Below are 6,000 nucleotides of genomic sequence, written 5' to 3'. Positions count from 1 at the left end.
ATACTGCTGCTTGTAGCCTTTGACAACCAGCCTTGCTTTATGCCTTTCAATCTTGCCTTCAGCATTGCTCTTGGTCTTGTAGACCCATTTCACACCAATGACTTCTTTGCCTTTTGGTAACTCAACCAAATCCCATGTTTTGTTTCTCTCTATGGCATTGATCTCCTCATCCATAGCTTCTATCCATTTCCTATCTTTAATTGCATCTTCGAAATGAATAGGATCATCAACATGACAATACAAGGCAAATAAGGAATTCATTCCTTCATCATAAATGTCACTTAGATTTCTAAACTTCTTACCTCTTTCATTTGGTGTGCAAGTGCTTGATGATGCACTTGAGTTTCCTCCTTGTGGTGTGCTTGGAGAAGCACTCTCATTTATCCTCAATGGTTTCCCTTGCTGTCCTTGTGTTGGCGCTGCTGTTTGGGGATGCATTTCAGCCACCTCCTCTTCATCCTCATCATGAGACAAACAGTTTTTAACATTCACTGTTTTCTCTATGCTTCCATCCCAAGCTTCCTCTTCAATGAATTGAACATCCCTGCTTACAAAAAATTTCTTGGTAGATGGGATATACAGCCTGTAGGCTTTGGATTCATCACTGTATCCAATGAAGATGCATTTCTCCCCTTTGCTGTCCAACTTCCTCCTTAGCTGATCTGGAATGTGTGCATAAGCCACACATCCAAAAACTCTCATGTGGGTGACTCCTTGCTTTCTTCCACTCCATGCCTCTTCTGGCACTTTGTTCATGACTGCTTTTGTAGGACACCTGTTCAGTATATAAACTGCACTATGTACAGCTTCAGCCCAATACTCATTTGGCAAATGCTTTGCCTTCAACATGCTCCTTGCCATCTCCATGATGGTTCTGTTTTTCCTTTCAGCAACTCCATTTTGATGTGGGGTGTACCGAGTTGTGAATTGTTTATGCATTCCATTTTCTCTACAAAACTTTAGGAATTCCTTGGAGATATACTCACCTCCTCTATCAGTTCTCAATACTTTTATGTGCAGCCCGCTTTGGTTCTCCACAAGTGCTTTGAAGTTTTGGAATTTCTCAAAGACTTCACTTTTGTTCTTGAGGAAATATATCCAAGTCTTTCTTGTAAAATCATCAATGAATGTCAAGAAATATAGGCTGCCTGCTAATGATGGAGCTTGCATTGGTCCACACAAATCTGAGTGGATAATCTCTAAGGGTGCCTTTGCCCTTATGCTTTTCCCTGATGGAAAACTTTCTCTATGTTGTTTTCCCAATATACAACCTTCACAAAGGCTGTCCGGCTTCTCTATCAATGGTAATCCCTTTACCATTCCTTTTCTGCTCAATAAATTTAGACCTCCAAAATTGAGATGTCCAAATCTCAAGTGCCATAACCAATTTTCATCCTTTGGCACACTTTGGAAGGCCTCTTGGGTGGCTGCTGCAATTTCATTTTTGTTTTTCAAATCTGCCCTGATCCTGAGAGGGAACATCCTGTTCCTTGTCATTTTTACTTCAGCAATGCATCTTTTGCTGGGTGGTATATCCATGATGGTGCACACATCATTTACAAAGTAAACATTGTAGCCCTTTTGGACAAGCTGTCCAATACTCAAGAGGTTACATCTCATTCCGGGGACATAGTAGACATCTGCTATGGTTTTCCTTTCTCCTTGTTTTGTAAATATTTTTACCTCCCCTTTTCCCATAACAGAGACTTTGCTATCAGTTCCTAGTGTGACCTCTGATTTCAAATTCTGATTTAAGGCTGAAAAGAGGGCTATATTCCCTGTCATATGGTTGCTACAACCTGAGTCTAAAAACCATATGTCTTCACTATGTGTTTCAGCCATGTTACAAGCCAACAGGACATTTTCTTGACTGCTGTTTTCTCTTGTAATATTTGCATTTTCTCTGCTATTCATATCATGTTGTTTCTTTCTACAATCACTAGCATAATGTCCATACTTTTTGCAATAATAGCATTGAACATTAGATTTTTCATACCTTTGTCCTTGAGCATGATGTTGTCGTCCTTGTTGGCTGCTGCCTTGACCTTGGTTCTGATTTGGATTGCTGCCCCTTTCTTGTGCATTTGATGGGTTGTTCCTTCCACCTCTGTTCTGGCTTCCGCCTCTTCCTCTCTTGTTTCCTCTGCCTTGACCTCTTCCTCTTCCAAAGGACATCTGGGTCTTGAAGGCTTGCTCAAGAGATGAGTTTTCATTCCTACTCAACCTCTGCTCATGTGTTATGAGTGATGCATGTAGCTCATCAACTGAATAGTTTGAGAGATCCTTTGTCTCTTCAATGGTGGTGACTATGGTATCAAACTTTGAGGGTAAGACCCTCAATATTTTCTCCACAATCCTCCTATCTTCAATGGTTTCTCCATGAGTTCTCATTTGTGTGATTACACCAATCACATGAGTGAAGAATGAGTCAATGTTATCTGACTCTTTCATGTTCAAGTTCTCAAAATCCTTCCTCAGCAATTGCAGTTTTGTTGTCTTCACTCTCTCCATGCCTTGATAGGCTGTCTTGAGGGTTTGCCATGCTTCATTGGCTGTCTTAGCTGCTGCTAACCTTGGAAACATACTCTGGTCTACTGTTAGATACAACAACACACGGGCTTTTGAATCTTTCTTCCTATTGCTCTTCAGCAGATCTCTCTCTGCTGGAGTTAATCTATTAAACTCAGTTTCATCTGCTGGTTCTTCAAAACCTTCCTCAACTATTTCCCATAAGTCTTGGGAGGCAAACAGGGCTGTCGTAGTTATTGACCAGTAGTCATAGTTCTTCCCATTAAACTGTGGGAGCTGGGTATTAAACATACCCATACCAGTGCTTGTGCTGGCCATTCCTTGCATTCTTATCTATGCCACTAAATCCTTGACTGTGTGTTTTAAAACAACTGATTGCTTCTTCAGCAACACAAAAAAAACTTTGTGAAATACCTGAGTATTCCCCTGACTGGGCCTTCACTTTGCTTGAGAAGTTTTACTGCTGCAACAGGTCCTTCTTTCAGCTTCTTTGTCACCTTCAAAGAGCCTAAGCTTGCTCTGATACCACTGTTGGGTATTTTTGATGGGAAAATACCAAAAACAAAAAAAAAATTAACACCACAGAGGCAATGCTCTGTTTCTTTTACTCCAGGATCTTTGCACAGGGAAGCCTTTAAAAATTTCACTGAGGAACAGAGTATTTTAACACCATAAAAGATTTCTATTCATTAAAGACAAAAAAAACATTTGATTTGTATCCATATGAGAATTTACACTGCTGGAAAAATTCCCATTAACATTTACTGCTGTAAAAACATATTACTAACTCGTGTAAAACCTTCATTTACATATTGCTGTAAAAACAAAAATTTACACAGGCTTACAAAACACGCTCCACCATTTTCTTTATGCACTGCTGTGCAAAACCACACATGGTTTTTGCTACTCCTCTGTTCTTACAATACCACACAAAACATTACAACCTGTTCCTTATGATTTCTTCGCACTGCTGTGCGTTCAATACATACCTCACATGGTTTTTTTCCGCTGCACCACAACCTCTCACATATTACTAAAAAGTCAACAAACAAAAATATACGAGCTCCTTTTTTTTAAGTATTACATTACATCATAGCTACCAAATTCGTCCGTATCGGACAAAAAAAAATACGGAAATTCGGGAATTCGATTCGTACATTGAATAATTCGATGAAAATTCAAATTCGATTCGGTTAGTTTGCGTAGCTTTATGGTTTTTAGTTTATCTCAAAGATTTATTAATATTAATTTAGGTGTGTGAGAATTTAAAATAGTACATAATAGATAGCTGCGGGATCGGAGGCAGGAAATGGAAAGTTTACAAGATTGAGAAAAGAGTTGTAAATTTCAGTATGGTTTTAAAGAGTTTAAAAAGTTGAAAAATTTGAGCAAAATCTTGAAAATATAACTGTGGGCAGGTAGGAAATGTAAAGGTTATCTGATTGAGAAAATTTCTAGTTTTAAATTTTAGTGTTGTGTTAAAAATGTTAAAAAACTGAGATCATAAAAGTAAGAAATAATTTGAGAAAATTTTGAACAATAATTTTTATAAAAAATAATTGATATTTTAAATATTATGAAAAAATTTAGGAGCAAAATCTTGAAGAGATAGAAGCCCGATTGCACGTAGGAAATGGAATTTTAAATTTTAATGTTATCTTAAAGAGTTTAAAACACTGAGATAATAGAAAAAGAAATAATTTGAGAAAATCTTGAAGAGTAAGTGAAGAGTAAATTTTATAATAATTAATTGTTTTTTAGATATTATAAAAATAAGTTTTCAATATTTCATTTTTAAATATGTATTAATTATAAAATATTTTAGATGAAATTTGAAATTAAAGAACGATAGCTTTGAGTTTTAAATATTATTTTTTTAAATAAATATTTATTATAAAAAGATTTTAGATCTGAGTTTTAAATATTATTTTTTTAAATAAATATTAATTATACAAAGATTTTAGATCTGATTTGAAACTAGGAGGGAATTTTGAATTTTAAAACAGAGATAGATTTTGGATTGAAGATAAGTGTGGTTGTAGTTTTGGTAGGTAAAGACTAATTTTAAAATTGTTTATATTGATTAAAATTATTTAAATATCAAAATGAATGGGAAGAAAATGACAAAACATTATTGTTATAAGAAAAAGAGTATGTATATTTAAATGCTTAAGATATAGCAGTTGTCTATAATGAGACTTTTTGGAAGCCTTTCCGGTGGGTTTTTCCGGTCAAAATCCGGCAGCAATTTATTGGAATTGCAAGTTTGATAGCTAGTTTTTGCACAATCAAGGCGTCCCAGGGGTTTTTCAGGGTGCTGAATCCAAATATGCAGTTAAAAAACCATTTTAACTGCAACAAATCAAGATTTAACCTCAGTTTCTTCCGCCAGATTCCGTCACCAGAATCTCCAAAAAGTCGCATTATAGACAACTCCTAAGATATATACTCTCGAATTTTTTCCGAATTGAAATTTTTCCATCCGAATTTTTATAGTATCGTATCGAATTCGAATCCGAATTCGAATTCGAACTTGTTAACTATGCATTACATACGAAAAAAAACTGACCATACCTATGTTTAAATGCACCATACCTTTTCATAAAAAACTTACGTGCTCTATAAAAAACTTCAATATTCTACCTAACACTATGACATTTCATTAATTAAAACGTATGGTCAACCATGCTTTTAATTTACTCCACGCAATAGTTTTAATTTGATGCAGGTTCGTGTGCAGCTCTAGGGTGATCAACGGCAGCGAATCGGACGGTGGTCAACAATATCGGAAGGCACTTTGCTGCAGAGCTTTACCTTCCGAGATTTTACGTTGCCTTACGTCAGGCGAGTGACACGAGTCTGCTTCAAATTTTCTCGGGCCCTTGTGTACGAAAACTACTCTCTGCAGGAAGGCGGTCCGACAAGTCTTAAACTATTCTCTGCAGGAAGGCGGTCCGAGAAGTCTTAACCTGGTTTGTGGTTTCGCTGGCGGTTTTGGGGAGCGCAGTACGGCTGCGTTGAAATTACATTTTCAACATTTAGCTGAAACTTAGGATCACCACAGCAGCTGTTAATTTTCCCAAAAGGATATTGAAATTCACTGCTCCGGCATGTACCCCAGTAGCATTCCTCGTAGCCACCGCCAGTACATGATGTTGTGAAGCAGAGGAGGAGGAGGAGAAGGGCAGATGCAAGAAGAAAGAAAACTTGATAAACAGTGAAAGACATCGAATTGGTAAGAAGGCAATGATGTACTGTGACACTCTGCTATGCTTTGCTGCTGGATATGGAAAACTTAGTAGCAGGGATTCTGCAAAGAAGACGAAGGAGATAGATCGCATTGGAGTGAAAGGGCGTGAAGTGAACGGCGAGGCAATCTCAGTCAGAAGACCGCAAAGTCAAGACGCTTAGATTTTATCCTGTTGGACGGCAAATAATGGTGTAGATTCCTCCTGTGTGTCGCCATTTGGT

This window comes from Pinus tabuliformis, chromosome 4_1 (assembly GCF_031772625.1).
Source record: "Pinus tabuliformis cultivar Carrire ecotype Pingquan chromosome 4_1, CPIR1, whole genome shotgun sequence".
NCBI classification, from domain to species: Eukaryota; Viridiplantae; Streptophyta; class Pinopsida; order Pinales; family Pinaceae; genus Pinus; species Pinus tabuliformis.
The sequence above is the reverse complement of the archived record's forward strand: the minus strand, read 5'-3'. Positions refer to the sequence as shown.